Here is a 23,767-nt window from a genome sequence, read left to right on the forward strand (position 1 = left end):
CCTGTTTTATATTATTTTTGCTTCCCTTCCCTGTGTTCATCTGTTCTGTGTCCTAAAGTCCTCATATGAGTGAAGTCATGATATTTGTCTTTCTGACTAATTTCACTTAGCATAATACCATCTAGTTCCATCCACGAAGTTGCAAATGGCAAGATTTCATTCTTTTTGATTGCCAGTAATATTCCATCGTGTGTGTGTGTGTGTGTGTGTGTGTGTGTATGGCACATCTTTATCCATTCATCTATCGATGGACATTTGGGCTCTTTCCATACTTTGACTATTGTTGATAGTGCTGCTATAAACATTGGGGTGCATGTGCCCCTTCGAAACAGCATACCTGTATCCCTTGGATAAATACCTAGTAGTGCAATTGCCTGGTCGTAGGGTAGTTCTATTTTTAGTTTTTTGAGGAGCCTCCATACTATTTTCCAGAGTGGCTGCACCAGCTTGCATTCCCACCAGCAGTGCACAAGAGATCCTCTTTCTCCACATCCTCACCAGCATCCATTGTTGCCTGAGTTGTTAATGTTAGCCATTCTGACAGGTGTGAGGTGGTATCTCATTGTGGTTTTGATTTATAGTTCCCTGATGGTGAGTGATGTTGAGCATTTTTTCATGTATCAGTTGGCCATCTGGATGTCTTCTTTGGAAAAGTGTCTATTCATGTCTTTATTTCTTCACTGGATTATTTGTTTTTTGGGTGTTGAATTTGATAAGTTCTTTATAAATTTTGGATATTAACCCTCTGATATGTCATTTGCAAATATCTTCTCCCATTCCATCAGTTGCCTTTTAGTTTTGCTGATTGTTTCCTTCTCTGTGCAGAAGGTTGTTATTTTGGTGAGGTCTCAGTAGTTCATTTTTGCTTTTGTTTCCCTTGCCTCCAGAGACATGTTGAGTAAGAAGTTGCTGCGGCCAAGATCAAAGAGGTTTTTGCTTGGTCTCTCATCGAGGATTTTGATGGCTTCCTGTCTTACATTGAGGTCTTTCATCCATTTTGAGTTTATTTTTGTGTATGGTATAGGAAAGTGGTCCAGGTTAATTCTTCTGCATGTTGCTATCCAGTTTTCCCAGCACCACTTGCTGAAGAGACTGTCTTTATTCCGTTGGATATTCTTTCCTGTTTTGTCAAAGATTAGTTGGCCATATGTTTGTGGGTCCATTTCTGTGTTTTCTATTCTGTTCCATTGATCTGAGTGTCTGTTTTTATGCCAGTAACGTACTGTCTTGATGATTACAGCTTTGTAATACAGCTTGAAGTCTGTAGGTTACACTATTTTTTAAAAAATGTTTATTATTTTTGAGAGAGCACAAGTCCGAGAGGGGCAGATGGAGAGAGGGAGACACAGAATCTGAAGCAGGCTCCAGGTTCTGAGCTGTCAGCACAGAGCCCGACTCATGGCTCAAACCAAGGAACCAAGAGATCGTGGCCTGAGCCCAAGTCAGACACTGAACTCACTGAGCTACCCAGGCACCCCTATTTTATGTTATACCCTTGTAATTGCTGGCCCTGCTACTATAACTTGTAAATGATCGTTTGTTGTATATCAGCTATTGTACAAAAATATTCTATTCTATGTATAGGGTTGCCTGTGGGGCTCAGTTGGTGGAATGTGCAACTCTTCAACTTGGGATCATGAGTTTGAGCCCCATGTTGGGTGTAGAGATTACTTAAAAACAAAATCTTTAAAACAAATAGTCTATGTGCAAAAAGGCTATTGTTTTTCTGTATCAGTACTATAGCCTATTAGCTTACTGAATTATTTTTCAAAGTGGATTTTTCTAGGAGTTCCTTTGTGTTTCCAGAGGCATACTTGTATCATTTGCAAACATAGTTCTACATCCTTCTTTCTCATTCCTATGCCATTTTAAGTTGCCCTGGCTAAACCTCCAACAAAATGACAAATGTATACAACCGGTGACCATGTACTTTTTTAGTGTGGTTTTCTGGCCTTAGTGGATATATCTAGCACTTCCCTATGAGCAAGACAAAGACTTTGTTTTGTCAAGTTGGGAAAGATCCTAAAGAATTTCCTAATTTCACGTGTTTTGATGTAACATCCTTACATGATGAATTCCTCCAAATAATGTTTTTGTAACTATGAGTAAGATTTCTTGATTTCTCTTCATAAATGTGATACAGTATATTAATGAGTTTCCTAATAGTGAATCATCCTTGAATTTTAGGCACAAGTTCTTTGCTATCATATTTTTATATGATTTTTCAGGGGTTTTGGCTATATTTATTTTACATGGTACCATCTGTCAGAAGAGGTAACATCTTTCTGTGGTATTCTTTTTGGTACAAACTAGGATGTTTCAGTATCAGAATTTTATGTGACGTATAAAGATAATTTGGAAATTTTACTTCCTCTCTGATGCTCTTGAGTAAGTAGCATTAGCTTATCTGCTATATAAAAGAGTGGAAGAATCTGGCTGCTAATGTGATCCGGGTGCTTTAATTTATGAGGGACTCTGATAAATGTCTTCCTCTTCTCTATGGGTATTGGTGTGTTTGGACTCCTTATCTTACTGAAGTCAATTTTGATAAAATGTATTTTCTTAGAAAATGTTCATTTTATATAGGCTTTCTAGTTAATTTGTTTTGAGTTGGGGAAGCAGGACAAATATTTAATTTCATTTCTTGGCATCATGTTCTTTATTTGCATTTATTGAAAATTTTGAATGTATTGCACTTATTGAAAATTTTAAAAATAGAAAATCCTTCTTGGGTCATTTGGAGAATTCTTTCTTTCTGCCCATAAGTTAAATGGTGGTGGTAGTTGGGTCTGAGGATTAACAAAAAATTAGACTGGGGTAAGAGAAATTCTCAGGGAAGCACAGAATCCAGTGAGGCACATATGCTTCTCCACTGGTCTTTCATGGCTCAGACCTCAGCATTTCCTCCTTCCATGGAACACCCTGTCTGCTTCCAAGAATAATGGAAAAGGAAGAGTTGCTCTCAAACACTCCAACTGTTTCTTTGGATACGCTCACTAGAAACTTCTAATAGATCCTGGTAATTAAAGAATTTTTCAGAACCATTCTCAGCTCCCCAAGTGTTGAACCAACATTGTCACTACAGCTGACATGTTGATGGCAATTCTTTGGGGAGGTGAGGTCACAGAATCACTAACCTCTATCTCAGGGTTTGGCTTCCTCCCTCCCACACATGCTTTGCCTGCTACTTTACACCCAGTTCCCAGTTCTTGTGGCAGGAAGGAGTCTATGAGTATCTTCTAGTTTAGTCTCTAAGGTTAGGAGATGCAGTAGGAATCTGGGTAGGTGAGCATGTCTGGGAAAAGAATCTTCCGGCACAGGCTGAGCTTGTGAGAGAGACTGCTCAATTAGTGCATGACTGCTGCTAACGTAATTTAACAAAATCCTCATTGACGGGGTTCTTCATGTTTGATCCAAGTGCGCTCAGAGTCTGAATTTTAAGATACTTCAAGATTATAATTTCAGGGGGCACCTGGGTGGCTCAGTCATTGAAGCATCCAACTGTTGATCTCAGCTCAGGTCTTGATCTTGGGGTCATAAGTTCAAGCCAGTGCTGGGAATTGACAGCCTACTTTAAAAAAAAAAAAAAAAAGATTATACTTTCAGAATTGATCTGCCATACAGTGTGCAAGGGTCACAGAGACATTTTCAGGACCAATAATGTGATTTCTCTAAAGGCATGTGTGTGTGATAATGAGTATGATGGAACTAATTGAAATACAGCAGAAACAGTAGAAACAGTTGTCTGAATGGGAATTGCTGAAATTTATTCTTCTGTAACTTGAGTATGATGCGCTAAATAGAGAGAGTAAATATGTCTCTACTGAAAATCTCTGTGGTCTCTTGATCAGTGAGACAATCTTCTTTCCTAAAATAAGGAAAGGTCCTTTAAGAAAAAGCTAACGTCACTATAGAGGGTTTTAAAGAGCAAAAGATTAAGGACTTTATTTTTATATATTAATTTAATTTTAATATGATGGATTAATTTAAAAATATAATCTCATCAAGGAAAAAAGCAATATTAAGCTATATTTCTTCTGGTTTAAAATCGTTTCAATACTATTCCCAACTCACTACTCACTTCTCTTGATTTTCAATTTATTAAATGCCCAAGATTCCAAGTCTTCAAATTCCATTTTGCATGTTTGTATTATACTTTAATTGCATTTTCAAATCAAATATTAGTTCAAGTTTCAGTTTGTTTATTCTAAAATAACAAACATACACTGATTAATATGTATTTAAATAGGATTAATATTTTCTGCCCTAATACGCTTTATCGCTATGTGAGTTTTATGTCCCATATATTAGCACACAGTGCAGTTCTGCACAATAATTTCTCTTACGGATATCATTGTACCTTTGGTCCAGGCAAAAAATGAAATGAGTTTTCTGCTGCCATCCTGACATTTGTCTACATTACATAAATCAGATTGGCTCATATAAAATTGTTCAGTGCATCTATAATTTATTAAAGCCTTTGAAACTTTGCTCCTTAGTTATATTGGTCAAAAAGAACACTTTAAAAAAGTGGGAAATGATCAAACCAGGTTTATTAAGGAAAATAAATTTAAAATATGAGAAGGTGTCTGTGTGTATGTATATACCCATGACGAGTTTCCTGGCATAGTATAGTACAGTAGGAAACATTCATGTCATTGAAACTAGGCTACCCAGGTTCAAATCCTGATTCTACTTCTATTTAGATGAGTCATTTAACTTCCCGTGGCTAAATTCTCCTCATCCACAGAATGAGAGTAATGTTAGTTCCTAACTCATAGGGTTGTGAATATTATATAAGTTACAATAGGGAAAGCAGTAATAACAGTGACCCACACATTGTAAGTGCTATTAAAAGACACACATGTAACTTGAGAAATCTCTTAACGAAAGACAATATAGTTTAGATGTTCATTCTCAGGGAACAGGAGAGATAAGGTGAGATTTTATTTTCCATGAAAGTGTAGCCTGAAATTCATACTTTAATGCAGAACTCTCTGCCTGTGAATTTGAATATTGAGTTCTGGACAATGACAGAATGGTTTCAGTGCATTTGAATATAGCAGTGATCTTCCTATCCCAGATAGTCATTGGAATCCTGATCAATTTCTCACTCTTCTATCATTAGATGTCCCTTTGCTGCAGAGGATGCGAGCAGAGATCCACAAAGTTGGTTCTCAGGCACCTGAGTGTAGCCAACTCCTTGCCCATTCTCTCTAGAGGAATCCCAGAGACCATGGCAGCTCTAGGGCTGAAACATTTCACCATTTGTTATGGATGCTATGTTCTTTTATATGTTCACGGAGTGGCCAGAGGTATGTCCCTTTGTTCCACCTGCCCCTTGAGTGTCTTCCAGGCCATGACGATCAGCTCTGGGAACTCCAGGTGGGCAGAGCTTAAAGTGAAAGCTCCAAAGTACATTGGCCCCTGCAGTATCCTATGCGGGGGTGTTCTGCATGTTGGTAAACATGTTTTTTCCTATTTATATGGCTGGTAAATGGAACAACAAAACTATTATCCAAAAAAAGTGATTTGGGATATTGTTGTGCTTCACAGTGTAGAGACAAGATCACAGGCTCATTAGATGCAGCAATGATATTTTCCATACATTTTGTTTTTGGGACACATGACCCTGCCCAGCAACTCCTTGGTTTTTCTTATTCACTGGCACAGAGGGTCCAATGCATCCATAAGAGCAATCTGTCCCCCACCAAGCCCTCCAGTGAGACCGTGAGACCAGAGCCACCCAAAGCATCCTTGTTTTGGTGTCCACCTTTGTATCATTTTATGCCATTTTGTCCATCATTTGTGTTTACTTGGCTCTCTTGAATAATTCTAGTTGGTGGCTGGTAAATATCACTGTACTAATCACTGCATGTTTTTCAACTATTAGTCCTTTTGTTCTGATGAACCATGACCCCAGCATATTCAGGCTGTGTGTACTGTGTCTGCTGTGGAAGAAATACATAATTCCCTCATCTCATCATGGAAATATAATAGTCTTCCACCAGTTCAGCCATGGATGCCCTGAGACCTCAAATAATGTTAAGAACAAATATGTTCCAGTTTCCATGCAGAGAGAGAGGTGAATGAGACCCACTGACACCAGCCTGATATGAAATAATAAAGATCATGGTACAAGAAATCCTCTATAATTAATATGTGTGTGCCTATATAGTTGTATTTTTATTAATGGTAACAGTGAAATTAAGATTCCATAAAACAGTCCTGAAATAATGTGAACATACTGGAAATATCTTTGGATGTGTAACTTTCATATTGAGATATTAAATTTTCCCAAGATGTACCTGAGAGTGGAATTGTAAATCCTGATTTCTGATGCAAATGGCCTGGGGTGAAGGTGGAGGGAAAACTAGGTTTTACTTATTATTGGCTTTGGAGGCTATGTTGTGAATATTATGCCTCATATCTAAGAGATATTGGGAATGTTTGAAATATGATAACATTTATGGAGCAAGATGAGTGCTTTAATTAAAATATTTTCTGGTCAACGTTTGAAGAGTAAACTGCGGGACACAAAGAGGAACATAGGAAGAGGTGTCAGCTGAATTTTAGAAAGGGTGCAGGTGCAGCCAGTAAACAGATTGCGTATGTGGGAAAAGACTGAATGACTTTTGAGATGTTTACAAGGTAGACTGTTCTGTGTTAAATCTTGATGGCAGTTGGCTGTGTTGGTGAGAAAGAGATTTCAAGATGGACTTCTGCTTTTCCAGCTTGAGGTTATGGAGGACCATTTCATCAAGCTTGGTGGCTTGGTGCAGGAGACGAGTAGCAATTTGAAGGTGGAGTATATGAACATATTTTGTTTAACAAGGGATAGTATCACTTTTGAAATCACCACCAGGGCAATATAGACAGCACTGAAAGGAAAAAAAGATATTAACTAAAACATAGACCTATTTTAGGGGGGCCTGGCTGGCTCAGCCAGTAGAGTATGCGTCTTTTAATCTCCAGATGGTGACTTTGAGCCCGTTATTGGGTGTAGAGGTTAATTAAAAATAAAAAATTTAAAGAATAAAGATTTCAGGGGCGCCTGGGTGGCTCAGTCAGTTGGGCATCTGACTTTGGCTCAGGTCACGACCTCGCAGTTTGTGAGTTTGAGCCCCGCATCTGGCTCTGTGCTGACAGCTCTGTCTCTGTTCCACCCCTGCTCTCTCTCTCTCTCTCTCTCTCTCTCACTCTCTCTAAACTAACGAAACTCTAAAAAATGTTTTTAAAGAAATATTTTAATCTAATTGTTAATAAATCATAAGCACTTGCAAGGTTTTTTTAGATAAATATTTTAGTTTGGAATAACTTGAGATTTTCAGAAAATTTGTAAAGATAACATTGAGAGTTCCAAAATGTCGCTCACCCAGTACCCTAAATGCTACCATCTTAACTTTATCATTGTTCATTTGTCAAAACTAAGGAACCAACATCGGCATGTCACAGTCAGACTTTATTTACATTTCAACTGTTTTAACACGTTCGTTTTTCCCTATCAACATCCAACCCAGGATATCACATACATGGAATTGTCCTGTCTCCCCCAGTCTCCTCTGCTCAGTGACATGTTCTCACACTTTCCTTGTTTTTCATCACACGTTTGAGGTGTACTGGTCCCTCACATTTTAGAATGCCTCTAAAGTTGAATTTCTCGGAAGTTTTCTTTTTCTTTTCCTTAAGTTTATTTATTTGATAGGGAGGACAGGGGGGCAGAAAGAGGGAAAGAAAGAATCCCAAGCAGGCTCCATGCGGTCAGCGCAGGGCCTGACCTGGGGCTTGATCCCACTAACTGTGAGATCATGACCTGAGCTGAAATCAAGAGTCAGTCGCTGAGCCACCCAAGCGCCCCTGAAGTTGTTCTCCTGGATAGACTGGGTTTATGGATTCTTGAGAAGAATATCACATCTCATCACGGCATACAGTCTGAGAGGTTTCATGCAATTAACACGAGTTACCTTGGATGATGTTAATCATGATCAGTTAGTTAAGGTCATGTTCACCAGACTCCTCCACTGTAAAATTACCATGCATGCCTTTCCATACTCTATTCTTTGGGAAACTCTAAACACAGCCCACAGTCAAGTGAGGGGGCGGTGGGGGACGATGGTACTTGAGGGTAGGGGTGTGCTGTTGAACTAAGCTCCACATCCTGGAGGGCTAAGTAGCCCCATTTATTATCTGCCATTCTTCTGTGTGGAAGCTGTGTCACTTCTCCTTCATTTATGTGTTTATTCAATTGGTTACTCATATCAGCATGAACTCATTTATACTTATTTTATACCTTGTGTTATAATTCAATGCTCTGCAAATTATTTAGTTGCTTAGATTGTTCAAGCTTTGGTCATTGGAAGCTGTGGTATAAAGTACACTCAGGGGGCGCCTGGGTGTCTCCATCAGTGAAGCATTCAATTTCAGCTCAGGTCATGGTCTCACAGCTTGTGGGTCCAAGCCCCCCACTGGGCTCTGTTTTGATAGATCAGAGCCTGGAGACTCCTTCGGATTCTGTGTCTCCCTCTCTCTCTGCCCCTCCCACTCTTGTGTGCGTGCATGCACTCTTTCTCCCAAAAATAAACATGAACACACACACACACTCACCTGGTCTTTGTCTCAGGTTCCTGGCTCAGAGCTTCAGAAACCTTTAAGAATTCCTAAGTGGTAGGCGTGTCCTTATTACACTAAGGAGGCAACTCTGGGCAAGGGTTCCCCACAGAACTTCAAAATGGGGGACTGGACACCTCTGAAAGACCAACTATGTGATTGGATGGAAATGCTCAGCAGCCCAACCCCTAGGGAGAGGAAGGAGGCTGACTGGGGATTGAGTTCAGTCATGTGGCCAATGATTTAATCAACCAAGTCTGGGTAGTGAAGCCCTGATTAAACACCTGGAGTTGCTCCTGGGAGCTTCTTTGTGGGGGACAAAAGCTACTGTATGGGCAGTCCTCCCAAACTTTGCCCTGTGGATGCCTTCATGTGGCTCTTTACTGCTATCCTTTACAATAACATGTGAAATGACAAAACTAAAACAACTTAGTAACGAGTTTGCTGTCTTTTATTCCAGGGAAGACAACCCTTGATTTGGGGAGGACAGAGCCTCCCATGCAGGGAATGGTGTGCTCTTTCTGATGGATTTGGGGCAAGATTGACTTTTAGAAGAGGCAGTGCAGAAACAGAGTATGTTTGGCTAGGAGGTCAGGGATTTCCTTAGAAGAACAGAACTGCTATTTTCCAGTATAAGGTCGGCCAGCTGAAACTGAGTTAGAGGTCTGTGATTGGTATATATTAGGTTTCTTTGCTGATGTTTCACATAAGAGCAGGCTGGTTTAGATTTGTGATGTGGGTCGGGAACCTGGGGTGGCCTCCATTTTTTGTGTCCCAATATACGAAATAACTTTATCAAGGATTATCACACATATAGCACTTTCTGAGTTCTGTGAGTCTTCCCTGCAAATATTGAACAAGAGGGGATCAGAGGAAGCCTTAAATTTGTAGTTGGCTGGAGATGCATGGGAGGTTTGGGAATGCCTGACTTGTGACTGGTGTCTGAAGTGGGGGGAGTCCCAGGCAGGACTTTGTCCTTAACTTGTGGGGTCTCTACTAACACCAGATAAATTCAGAATTATATTGAATTGAAGGACACCCAGTTGGTATCAGAGATTTGGTAACAGGAGGCAGGAGCTCTTTCAGGTTTGGCTATTACATCCCTTTGATATGTCCCCATTTTTTTTTTTATTACTTCCTTACTCTTAACATTCTGCCATTACAAGATCCCCCAGGCTCATCTTGTATTTTCCCTGCTCCTGCCACAGAATCAGCCATAACTCCAAGGCGTCTTTCTTTTTTTTTTTTTTTTTTTTAGAGAATAGTGTTAGAAACCAAGATGTGGGTGCTGAGTGTTCTCCTTGCTACTGGAATGTCATTGCTCTTAGACTCTCTGAGTAGAACGACCTGGGAATTACCTGTCCTCACACAGATCTAGTTTTCTCTTTCCCATTGTATTTACTTACCTACAGCTAACTGCTCTCATACTGATGTCCCTGACTCTGTTCCCATACTTCAGGGTTCATTTTAGCCTTTCCCCCTTGCTTTTCTGTATCTGTCTATATTTACCAAGTACTATGGCATCTTATGCCTTTGAAGAGTTTTGCATCTGTTTCTCCATGTTCCCATGCTCTCTGCACACTACCTATAACCTCCTCCCTCTGGCCTCATTTGGACCCTACTCTATCACACGCCTGTAACCTTCCAAATATGCCCTATTCACCTGCCCCTGCAGTGCTCACAGCAGTTTATTATTGTTTTTTAATTTTTTTTTAACGTTTATTTATTTTTGAGACAGAGAGAGACACAGCATGAACGGGGGAGGGGCAGAGAGAGAGGGAGACACAGAATCGGAAGCAAGCTCCAGGCTCTGAGCCATCAGCCCAGAGCCCGACGCGGGGCTGGAACTCGCGGACCGCGAGATCGTGACCTGAGCTGAAGTCGGACGCTCAACCGACTGAGCCACCCAGGCGCCCCGCAGTGCTCACAGCAGTTTAAGATACTGCATGTGGTAAATGTCATCTTTCAGGGTTGTTGCAGGGATGGAAGAAGTAAAAAAAGGTGGAAAGTGCCCCCCATTTTCAGGCATCCAAGGTCAGGAGATGCCTGTATTCTTCCAACATGTGAGGACATTGTCGAGACACACATGTGCATGCAGACTCTTTGAATGTAATTCCATACACAGAACTGGCAATGCGGGAGTACAGGCGAATGTGTGTAAATGTGAGTGTGTGCTTGTATTTGATGAGTGCACGCACAAATGTGAGTTTGCTACGGAGTCTATGAGTGTGAGTGTGTAAACGTAAATGGCTGTGGATTTGAATGTAGCGCATAGGCAAGTGTTTGGATCTGTGTGTAATGTTTCTGTGTGTGTGTGTGTGTTCGTGAACTACGGGATGTCCATCATGATTCTAGTGTCTGACATGAATATGGGGAGTATTTGTGTATTTCTGTGTAGTGAAAACAAGGGATTAATTAGGATTCTGATATCATTCTGGTAAATGTCCATCATGATTCTAGTGTCTGACATGAATATGGGGAGTATTTGTGTATTTCTGTGTAGTGAAAACAAGGGATTAATTAGGATTCTGATATCATTCTGGTAAATGTACCGCTTTGTGATTATGAAAGAGATTTCATTCTCCCTGGTCATGTTATTTGGTCTTTAATTAACTTTGATCTTAATATAGCTACTCTATTTTTAATAGCATTTATGTTTATCTTTTGTCCAGGATTTTACTTTGTGTCCTTAATTTTTGAAGGGAATTTCCCCTAGGAAATATATTTTTGTCTGTCTTTAAAAAATCCAATTGTCAGGGGCGCCTGGTTGGCTCACATGGTTATAGGTTTAAGACTCTTGATTTCAGCTCAGATCATGATCTCGTGGCTCCTGAAATTGAGCCCAATGTTGGGGTCTAAACTGACAGCACAGAGCCTACTTGAGATTCTCTTTCAACCTCTCTCTCTCAAATAAATAAAACTAAAACAAAAAAAACAAACAAAAAAAAAAAACCAAAAAAACAACCAGTGACAATGTTTGCTTTTCAATGGGGCCTTTAGACTATGTCCTTTTACAGATATTGTTATATAGATTTACATTATCTTGCTATTGCTTTCATGATGTCTCCTTTGCTCTATTCCCTCTCTTTCTGTTTTCTTTGAAATAAGTCAATTTTTACAGATGATTTTGTTTTAAATCCTTTTCTTTGGTTCAATGGTGTTGCCTGTAATTATTTTTTTGTGTGTTTGCTTTAGGGGTTATTCAGTACAGCTGACCACAGTATACCTTCACGTGAGTTTATATTTCTTCATATAGAGCATCTGACCCTTCCTTTCCACATGGACTTCCAGTTCTCCACTCCTGCCCTGTGCTACCATTAGTATAGGTTTCTTTTACATATACTATAAACATATATGCTAGACCGTTAGTTTCTTAAACAGTCCATGAGTTACTAATTCTAGTGCTCTTAATTCCTTTGTGTAGATCAGGAGTCTGCCACCTACAGAACATGAGCCAAAAACAGCCTAACGTCTGTTTTTTACGTGAAGTGTAACTGGAATGCAGCCATACTCATATTTAGGAACTTTTGACCCAATAAGGGCATACTGGAAGAGTAGTAACAGAAACAGTATGGCCTACAAAGAATAAAATATTTACTATATGTTCCTTACATAAAAGTTTGCCAACCTCACACATAGTCACATTATCTTGACATCTAAGTTAGTATAAAATTGGGATATGAAACATACTGAAAAGTCAATTTTGTAGTCAAATATTTGGCAATGGTGACACAATATTGGTCTCGACTGGAGGAGTAAGACTAGGAATAAATTGGAGTTAGTAGGTCTTGTACTCATGAGGAAAACATGAAATATGCGATTTTGTTAGTATTCAATTTGCAAGTACAGTATCTCATTTGATGTTAAAAATTTGTTTGAGGGGCGCCTGGGTGGCGCAGTCGGTTAAGCGTCCGACTTCAGCCAGGTCACGATCTCGCGGTCCGTGAGTTCGAGCCCCGCGTCAGGCTCTGGGCTGATGGCTCGGAGTCTGGAGCCTGTTTCCGATTCTGTGTCTCCCTCTCTCTCTGCCCCTCCCCCGTTCATGCTCTGTCTCTCTCTGTCCCAAAAATAAATTAAAAAAAATAAATAAAATAAAAAAAAAAACGTTGAAAAAAAATTTGATGATATTGGCATTGAAGAAACAACTAAGGCGTAAAATACCCACCAAATATTACTTGATACACGTTCTTAAGTGAAGTAGCAATAAACCCCTGGCTGGCTTCAGGGATAGACAACAGGAAAAGTATATATCTTAATAAGTACTGGGATCAAATCCCTCAGACAGTTTTGACAAATGGAATTTACTATCTTTCCATTAATTCATTACCCCACCCCACTGCTGTATTCTCTCATTAGTGGTAAGGCTGCCATAAAGAAATAGGTCTGTGCATTCTCCAAACAGGTCATGGTTTTGGATCTATCACATACAATCTTAAGCCCTTTGGGGAATTTTGTTATTAAATTTGTTTTGTTTTAATTTTAGTTTTAATTTTTTAAAATTTACATCCAAATTGTTAGCATATAGTGCAACAATGAATTCAGGAATAGATTCCTTAATGCCCCTTACCCATTTAGCCCATCCCCCCTCCCACAACCCCTCCAGCAACCCTCAGTTTGATCTCCACATATGAGTCTCTTCTCTTTTGTCCCACTCTCTGTTTTTATATTATTCCTGTCTCCCTTCCCTATGTTCATCCATTTTGTCTCTTAATGTCCTCACATGAGTGAAGTCATATGATTTTTGTCTTTCTCTGACTGACTAATTTCACTTAGCATAATACCCTCCAGTTCCATCCACGTAGTTGCAAATGGCAAGATTTCATTCTTTTTGATTGCCGAGTAATACTTCATTGTGTGTGTGTGTGTGTGTGTGTGTGTGTGTGTGTGTGTGTACATACATACGTACACCACATCTTCTTTATCCATTCATCCATCGATGGACATTTGGGCTCTTTCCATACTTTGACTATTGTTGATAGTGCTGCTATAAACATGGGGGTGCATGTGTCCCTTCGAAACAGCACACCTCTATCCCGTGCATAAATGCCTCGTTGTGCAATTGCTGGGTCATAGGGTAGTTCTATTTTTAGTTTTTTGAGGAACCTCCATACTGTTTTCCAGAATGGCTGCACCAGCTTGCATTCCCACCAACAATGCAAAAGAGATCCTCTTTCTCTGCATCCTCGCCAACATCTGTTGTTGCCTGAGTTGTTCATGTTAGCCATTCTGACAGGTGTAAGGTGGTATCTCATGATGGTTTTGATTTTGTATTTCCCTGATGATGAGTTATGTTGAGCATTTTTTCATGTGTCAGTTGGCCATCTGGATGTCTTCCTTGGAGAAGTGTCTATTCATGTCTTTTGCCCATTTATTCACTGGATTATTTGTTTTTTGGGTGTGGAGTTTGAGAAGTTCTTTTTAGATTTTGGATACTAACCCTTTATCTGATATGTCATTTGCAAATATCATCTCCCATTCCATCAGTTGCCTTTTAGTTTTGCTGATTGTTACCTTCTTTGTGCAGAAGGTTTTTATTTTGATGAGGTCCCAGTAGTTCATTTTTGCTTTTGTTTCCCTTGCCTCTGAAGACGTGTTGAGTAAGAAGTTGCTGTGGCCAAGATCAGAGTGGTTTTTGCCTGCTTTCTCCTCGAGGATTTTGATGGCTTCCTGTCTTACATTGAGGTATTTCATCCATTTTGAGTTTATTTTTGTGTACAGTATAGGAAAGTGGTCCAGGTTAATTCTTCTGCATGTTGCTGTCCAGTTTTCCCAGCACCATTTGCTGAAGAGACTGTCTTTATTCCATTGGATATTCTTTCCTGCTTTGTCAAAATTTAGTTGGCCATACGTTTGTGGGTCCATTTCTGTGTTCTCTATTCTGTTCCATTGATCTGAGTGTCTGTTCTTGTGCCAGTACCATACTGTCTTGATGATTACAGCTTTGTAGTATAGCTTGAAGTCCAGGATTGTGATGCCTCCTTCTTTGGTTTTCTTTTTCAAGATTGCTTTGGCTATTTGGGGTCTTTTCTGGTTCCATACAAATTTTAGGGTTATTTGTTCTAGCTCTGTGAAGAATACTGGTGTTATTTTGATACAGATTGCATTGAATATGTAGATTGCTTTGGGTAGTATCAACATTTTAACAATATTTGTTCTTCCTATCCAGGAGCATGGAATCTTTTTCCATTTTTTTTTTTTTGTGTCTTCTTCAATTTCCTTCATAAGCTTTCTATAGCTTTCAGAGTATAGAGTTTTCACCTCTTTGGTTACCTGTATTCCTAGGTATTTTATGTTTTTTGGTGCATTTGTAAAGGGGATCAATCATTGGTTTCTCTTTCTCTTGCTTCATTGTTGGTGAATAGGAATGCAACCGATTTCTGTGCATTGGTTTTTTATCCTGCAACTTTCCTGAATTCATGAATCAGTTCTAGCAGTTTTTTGGTGGAATCTTTTGGGTTTTCCATATAGAGTAGCATGTCATCCATGAAGAGTGAAAGTTTGGCCTCCTCCTGGCTGATTTGGATGCCTTTTATTTCTTTGTGTTGTCTGATTGCAGAGGCTAAGGCTTCCAATACTATGTTGAATAAGAGTGCCAAGAGTGGACATCCCTGTCTTATTCCTGACCTTAGGGGGAAAGCTTTCAGTTTTTCCCCATTGATATTAGCATTGGGTCATTCATATATGGCTTTTATGATCTCGAGGTATGATCCTTCTATCCCTACTTTCTTGAGAGTTTTTATCAATAAAGGATGCTGTATTTTGTCGAATGGTTTCTCTGCATCTATTGGGAGAATCATATGGTTCTTGTCCTTTCTTTTATTGATGTGATGAATCACGTTAATTGTTTTGCAGATATTGAACCAGCCCTCCCTCTCAGGTATAAATCCCACTTGGTCGTGGTGAATACTTTTTTTAATGTATTGTTGGAGCTGGTTGGGTAATATCTTGTTGAGGATTTTTGTATCCATGTTCATCAGGGAAATTGGTCTGTAGTTCTCCTTTTTAGTGGGGTCTCTGTCTGGTTTTGGAATCAAGGTAATACTGGCCTCATAGAAAGAGTTTGGAAGTTTTCCTTCCATTTCTATTTTTGGAACAGCTTCAAGAGAATAGGTGTTAACTCTACCTTAAATGTTTGGTAGAATTCCCCTGGAAAGCCATCTGGCCCTGGACCCTTGTTTTTTAGGAGATTTTCCATTACTAAATCGATTTCTTTACTGATTATGGGTCTGTTCAAATTTCCTATTTCTTCCTGTTTCAGTTTGGTATATGTTTCTAGCAATTTGTCCATTTCTTTCAGATTGTCTATTTTATTGGCATATAATTGCTCATAATATTCTCTTATTATTGTTTTTATTTCTGCTGTGTTGGTTGTGATCTCTTCTCTTTCATTCTGGATTTTATTTATTTGGGTCCTTTTCCTTTTTCTTTTTGATCAAACTGGCTTAGGGTTTATCAATTTTGTTAGTTCTTTCAAAGAACCAGCTCCTGGTTTCATTGATCTGTTCTACTGTTTTTTTGTTGTTGTTTTTTCGATAGCATTAATTTCTGCTCTGATCTTTATTATTTCCTGTCGTCTGCTGGTTTTGGGTTTTATTTGCTGTTCTTTTTCCAGCTCTTTAAGGCATAAGGCTAGGTTGTGTATTTGAGATCTTTCTTCCTTCTTTAGGAGGGCCTGGATTGCTATATATTTTCCTCTTATGACTGCCTTTGCTGTGTCCCAGAGGTTTGGGGTTGTGGTGTTATCATTTTCATTGGCTTCCATATACTTTTTAATTTCCTCCTTAGCTTCTTGGTTGGCCCATTCATTCTTTAGTAGGATGTTCTTTTGTCTCCAAGTATTTGTTACCTTTCCAAATTTTTTCTTGTGCTTGATTTCGAGTTTCATCATGTTGTGGTCTGAAAATATGCACAGTATGATCTCAATCTTTTTGTACTTGCTGAAGGCTGATTTGTGTCCCATTATGTGGTCTATTCTGGAGAACGTTCCATGTGCACTGGAGAAGAATGTATGTTCTGCTGCTTTAGGATGAAATGTTCTGAATATAAATATTAAGTCCATCTGGTCCAGTGTGTCATTCATAGCCATTGTTTCCTTGTTGATTTTGCAATTAGATCATCTGTCCATTGCTGTGAGTGGGGTGTTGAAGTCTCCTACTATTATGGTATTACTGTCAATGAGTTTCTTTATGTTTGTGTTAACATTGTGTTATGTTCTTTATGTATGTTATGTTTATGTCTGTGATTAATTGATTTATATATTTGGGTGCACTCACATTTGGTACATAAATGTTTACAATTGTTAGGTCTTCTTGGTGGATAGACCCCTTAATTATGATATAATGCCCTTCTTCATCTCTTGATACAGTCTCTATTTTAAAGTCTAGATTGTCTGATATAAGAATGGCTACTCCGGCTTTCTTTTGTTGACTATTAGCATGAAAGATGGTTCTCCATCCCCTTACTTTCAATCTGAAGGTGTATTTAGATGTAAAGTGGGTCTCTTGTAAACAGCATATAGATGGATCTTGTTTTCTTATCCATTCTGTTACCCTCTGTCTTTTGATTGGAGCATTGAGTCCATTGACATTTAGAGTGAGTACTGAAAGATATGAATTTATTGCCACTATGTTGCTTGTAGAGTTGGAGTTTCTGGTGGTGTTCTCTGGTCCTTTCTAGTCTTTGTTGCTTTTGGTATGTATGTATGTATGTATGTATGTATGTATGTATGTATGTATTCATCTTTTCTCCCCTCAGAGAGTCCCCCTTAAAATTTCTTGCAGGGCTGGTTTAGTGGTCACTAACTCCTTTCATTTTTGTTTGTCTGGGAAACTTATCTCTCCTGTCATTTTGAATGACAGCCTTGCTGGGTAGAGAGTTCTTGGCTGCATATTTTTCTGAATCAGCACATTGTATATATTCTGCCACTCCTTTCTGGCCTGCCACGTTTCTGTGGATAGGTCTTCTGCAAACTTGATCTGTCTTCCCTTGTAGGTTAAGGACTTTTTTCCCTTGCTGTTTTCATGATTCTCTCCTTGCCTGAGTATCTTTTGAATTTGACTATGATATGCCTTGTTGATGGTTGGTTGTTGTTCAATCTAATGGGAGTCTTCTGTGCTTCCTGGATTTTGATGTCTGTGTCTTTCCTCGGGTTAGGAAAGTTTTCCACTATGATTTGCTCACATAACTCTTCTACCCCTATTTCTCTCTCTTCCCCTTCTGGGACCCCTATGATTCTGATGTTGTTCCTTTTTAATGAGTCACTGATTTCTCTAATTCTTAAATCCTGCTCTTTTGCCTTAATCTCTTTTTTTTCTGCTTCATTATTCTCCATCACTTTGTCCTCTATATCATTGATTCTCTGTTCTGCCTCATCCATCCTTGCTGCCACGGCATCCATTCGAGATTGCAGCTTGGTTATAGCATTTATTATTTCATCCTGACTAGCTTTTACTTCTTTTATCTCCACTGAAAGGGATTCTAGTCTATTTTTGACTCCAACTAGTATTCTTATTATCTTGATTCTAAATTCTGGTTCAGACATCTTTATTGCGTCTGTGTTGGTTAAGTCCCTGGCTGGCGTTTCTTCCTGCTCTTTCTTTTGGGGTGAATTCCTTCATTTCCACATTTTGAAGGGAGAAAAGGAATTAATGAGGTAGAAAAAATTAAAATTAAAAAAATAAAATTTTAAAATATTAAAATTTAAAAATTAAAAACAAACACACAGAAAAAAAATCAAATAAATGATGCCAGATCCTAGCTGTGTTTTGGTCTGGGTGTTGAAAGTGGCTTGATAGATTAGAGTAAAAAGGGGAAAAATAGAAAGAAAAAAAAAAAGAAAGAAATCGTTTGAAAATTTGAAAAAAATGAATACACTGAAGTAGACTAAATGAAATGATGGAAGTAAAATAGAACTTTTAAAAATTTACAGAAAAGTAAAAAACATAGAAAAAATTAAGGAAAAATATTTTTAATAAAAATACAAAATAAAAATGAATTTTTTCTCTTTCTGTATTCAAGAAAAAGAAAAGAAACGAAAAAGAGAAAAAAGAAAGAAAATTAAATAGTTGGACCAGCTAACAGACTGGAATATGACTGAAATTACTTTGTTTTCCCCTAGAAGTCAAACTATGAAGCACTTTATAGTCCATAAACTAAACAGGTGGTGAGACTTATGTTCTTGAAGAGTGAGGTTGGCCCAGTTTGGCGGGGCTTAGAGTAACAGCTACCTTCTCCTCTAGATGGCGCTGCTAGCCTACTGGGGTGGATGGTTGTGGTGCTTGTAGGTGCATATGCGCATGCACAGGAGCGGTGAAAATGGCATCACACAGCTATCCAGTCTCTAGTATCGAACTCTGTTCTCCCCAGTCAGCAATCACCCACCTGTCCTTTGTCTTTGGCTTCTGTCCACTGCCTGCTTCCGCACTGTCCATGACCAAGCCCCAGGCAGCACCTCCCTCCTGAGTTTTGTCTCAGATGTGGCTGCCTTCCCCAGCCTCCCACTTCTGAGGGACTGTGGCTTTGACCTGTTCCGCCCCTTTGTGGAGGGTCTCACCGAGCAATGGCCAGGTGCTGGCCACACCCAGAAACATTCACAGGACCATGCTGCTGCCCATGCCAAGAGACTGCAGCCAGGTGCCAGCCTGCCCCAGAAAAAGCTCAGGAGACAGTGTAGCAGCAGCATTTCAGGGATAATGGAAAATCACAGCACACATCTGGCACCAGGCTTCACCCTTAATGACCTTGTCCAGCATCAGTGAATGCGGCCATTGTCTGGGGTCTGGTGGGCCCAGGTGGCCTCACAGCCTCTACCAAATGTCCTCCCGTCAGTGGAACCACTTCTCTTCATGTGGCCCAAACTCCTCCCAGACCCCACTCTGCTCCTGGAGATTCACCCTTCCCACCAGGGCACCACTAGGTATCATGCTGCAGAGTTGCAGACTCTGCGCTCTGCCTGTTTACAGTCTTAATGGAATTTAAACCCTCTCCCTTCTCCTTTCTCCCTTTTTACTTCAGTTCCTGTGGCTGTTTCCAATTGTCCACTTTCTCTCCCTCTGCTTTTGGGGAGTGGTGCTTTTCCAGTGTTCTCCCCTCCTGTCTCCATCCTCTCCACACGCAAAAGCGGCTCCCTGCCCTCCGCAGCTTCTCTCTCCCCAAGTTCACCTCTCCACACTGCGTACCTGCTGAATTCTGAGGTTCAGGTTGTACATTGTTGTGTTAATCCTCAGATCAGTTTTCTAGGTGTGCAGGATGGTTTAGTGTTGGTCTGGCTGTATTTCACGGAAGTGAGACACACAAAAAACTTCCATGCTGTTCTGCCATCTTGGCTCCTCCCCCTCAGTCTTTTGGTAGCAGCTACAAAATGTTAAATTCAAGATTCCCTCTCAAATGCTCCATTCTACTCTCAATACAAATATTAATCTCATTGGTCAGGTAGGACAGTTCTTATTTGTGACAGTCCTCCTGGAAATCAGTGGCTGAAACAACTAGGTGGTTTATCATTCTCACATAACAGGAAGCCCAGAGATGCAGGTTGGGATGGGACAGGTCTCCTGGGCAGTTCTCTGCCTGTTCCACCTCCCTTAGCACTCAGCACTCTCTCTCCTTACAGCAGGATGGCCGCTGTAGGACCAAGAAGGATGAATGGTGAGGGGCAAAGGCCTTTTTTTTATTAGGTTTTGTCTCATTTACATGGAAATAATCCCGGGAGGTTTTTCCCAATTAGCTACACATTTTAATAATGTAATTTTGATAAGGATATTAGAGGGGCAGTGAGGTGGCTCAGTCAAGCGTCAGACTCTTGATTTTGGTTCAGGGCAACATCCCAGGGTTGTGGGATTGAGACCTGTGTCAGCTCTGCAGTGAGCATGGAGCCTGCTTAAGATCCCTCTGCCCCAGCCCCCCACTTGCATGCACTCTCTCTCAAATAAATTAACTAATTAATTAAAGATACTGGGGACTTTTCAAACTACATAGTCACACCTAAATAACAGAAGGTAAAAGAAAAAGATGGTAAACATTTCGCAGACCAAATTTAAATATACCTGTTATTAATATTAAATGACAAGGTAGTCAAGGATAACTGTGGGATGAGAGAGATTTTATCAGCAGACTTTGTTCTTTATCCGGAGAGTATAATATTGCATGCAACCCATGACCAGTATGATATGTGTTCCAAATAAGTCAAAAGTTATTAGTCCTCAGTGTTTTCTTATAGATTTCCTTTGAATTTAAGTTGATTTTATTTACCTGAATGTAAAACTAATTTGCCAAGTTTCATCACAGATATTCTGATTCTAGTACCTTTTTAAAAAGTTGTTTAAAGTTTGTTCATTTTTCCATGCTCAGTGTGGAGTAAGACCTGGGACTCCATCCCACGAACCATGAGATCATGTCCTGAGACAAAAATCAAGAGTTGGATGCTTAGCCAACTGAGCCACCCAGACACTCCCTGTCTAGTATCTCGGTAGAAAAATGGAAGGACTGATTTTGAGATTCCATTCATTCCATTCTCCCTTAAAGTGAGAGATCTATAAAAGGCTTGTAGTTGGGAAATATTCTCTCACTTCTGAGTCTGTATTAATATTAGACTGTAACTTAATAGAAAATCATGACATCACAAGTCTAAAAATATCTTTGGTAATTGGTCTAAACAGTATTTCACAACCATTTTCCACAATCATATTGTGCAGTGGACAGTATGTGTGCATCAGGAAAAAGAAGTTGGTAGTTAGCATGAGGAAGATTGTGGTCTTTCCCAACCAAGACAGTCAGAAGTAAACATTCAGTTTTATACTGAAGAGTCTGACTCTACTCTTGATGCCCGACTAATGGTACCGGTGAAGCGTCATTACCTCTTACTAATTCCGCTCATCTGGGCAGGGCAAGCTAATAATAAAGCCCGAGAGGCCCTTCCCTTGGCAGCAGTTCTAAGTTCACAGTGTCAATGAGTACCATCACCCTGGCCCCACACAGGATGCATGGTAACAAAGTAGTCACCATTGCCTGCTTTCTCTAGCCATTTTCAGAACTTGAGAAGTCTGCCCTGCTCTCCCGAGAAAGCGTCATTATATAACCAACATTCTCCGAACACTTGAGTGAACGGAGTCATCATTCTTGACATCCGAACATCCTGTCCCAGTGGAGTAAGCACAAATGCAAACAAAAGCAAAAAAATGTTTTAGAGGGTAAATATGTGAGATTTCTAGTTATCAAACAAGATTCCCATTGTGTTGCTCATTCTTGAGAGTAAACTCATGAAGATTTATCTTTTCAAATTATGTCCCTGAGTACTCCAGCACAAAATATAGATTGTGCCTTTATCCTTACTTCTTACAGTATCTTCTTACTTCTTCTGACTTCTTACAGTATCTTTACCCTTACTTCTTAATTTTTCTATTTCCCAATACTTTTCATATGCCTGCTACTTTTCTACTTTCATTTAATGTTAATAGTACAACACATGGGCCTCATTTCAGCACAAAAGCGTGCAGAAATATAATCATATGGAGTATATTCATGAATAGGAGGCAGACTTTAGAGGGTGAGAGTTTGAGATTGCATTGCTATGGTATTTTCACTACAGCCACAAAAATAATATGAGATATACTATGGAGTATGTAACTCAAATTCAACTTATGAATATGTATTTCCAAAACTGTAGGTTTGAATCTAACATGAAAAAAAAAAAAATGTTGTGGATGACATTCAACCTAGAGAGCACAAGGATGTATTATTAGTGTTCATTATGAAATGCCCCAGTGAAGTGTGATGCACCTGGGCTAATAAAAGGCACATGATTTACTTAGGGTTACACAAAAGCTCATACTCACATTTTAGTTACTTAGATATGAGAAATAGGATATCCTAAATCAAATGGTATCAAATGCAATTTCAGTGGCCAAATTTGAGACCTTCACAAGCATACTACTTTTGCGTTTTTCTTTTTTTATTTTTTAGAGAGAGCATGAGTAGGCAAGAGGGGCTGAGAGAGAGAATCTTAAGCAGGATCTACATTCAGCAGAGAGCCCAATGTAGAGGTTGATCCCAAAACCTTGAGCTGAAATTGAGTCAGACACAACCTACTGAGCCACCTATGCACGCCTACTTTGGTTCTTTTGATTAAAATGTTCTCTACAACTTTCTCTTCAGTTTCCAAAAATAAGAGTAATTTTTATTCATCCATGAAATACAACTATTACCTTTCAAAAGAGGGAGAGACCATCATTCCCCCTCCATTTTCTCTATCCAAATGCCATCCCTAGTAACCTATCATTGCCACATGAAACTTTAATTCTTTCAATTTCCCAACCTACCGTTTCATGATGATCTGACAGAGTAATCCTTTCCTATAATAATCAACAAAGGCTCTCAATCATATCAACAAATCTAGAGAAATACTCATGACCATAGAAAACATGGAAAATTAGATAATAGTTTTAGATCTATTCCCTAACACTTCCCATTGTCTCAGATTTATACTATAATGTATCTTAAAATTAGCATCCTATTTTTCCAGGGTATATAGCTATGACTAAGCCCCACCTAATGAAATAGGTTCCTTTAACCTTACCGATGCTTTCTCTGAGACCACCATGATTGACAAGTGAAATGTATTTAGTAAGAGTATAACATCAGTGGATTCCAAACTTGAGGTTATGAGTCATCAATAATAACGTAGCCTCAAGAAACCTCAAATAATTGAGTAAAAAACAGCTATAGGGGTGTCTTTCTGGCTCAGTCAGAACAACATGGGACTTCATCTTGGGGTTGTGAGTTTGAGCTCCACATTGGGTGTAGACAGGAAAATAAAATCTTAAAAAAATTTAAACAGAAGATGATTAGGTCTTTCTATAGATATACTTATTCCATTGAAACACATTAAATAATTTTAATTTTCTGTGGAATTTAACACCTAAGATTGGCTAATCCTCCAAATAGACCTAGTTTCCCCTAGTGTGAATTTTCGTATTGTAGTCCACTGAGAATTGGCTAAACAATTATCACCTTCATTACACATGTAATGTTTCTGTCCAGTATAAATTCTGTGTTTCCTGAGGTAAATATCTTGACACATTTGTATGATTTTCATGTGAATTCTTTCAAGACCACACATTTTTTTAATTACTGGAAGTCTGTACCTCTTAATCCCATTTGCCTATTT

The 23,767-nt window shown here is 39.3% G+C and overlaps 1 protein-coding gene across 1 annotated transcript in view; it reads right to left on the reverse strand.

Moving 5' to 3' along the window:
• The window catches only part of LOC122208856 (zinc finger protein 28-like), a 53,573-nt gene that overhangs the window by 18,351 nt on the left and 11,455 nt on the right, over positions 1-23,767 (reverse strand).

The sequence above is a fragment of the Panthera leo genome, chromosome E2, assembly GCF_018350215.1.
Source record: "Panthera leo isolate Ple1 chromosome E2, P.leo_Ple1_pat1.1, whole genome shotgun sequence".
Lineage (NCBI taxonomy): Eukaryota > Metazoa > Chordata > Mammalia > Carnivora > Felidae > Panthera > Panthera leo.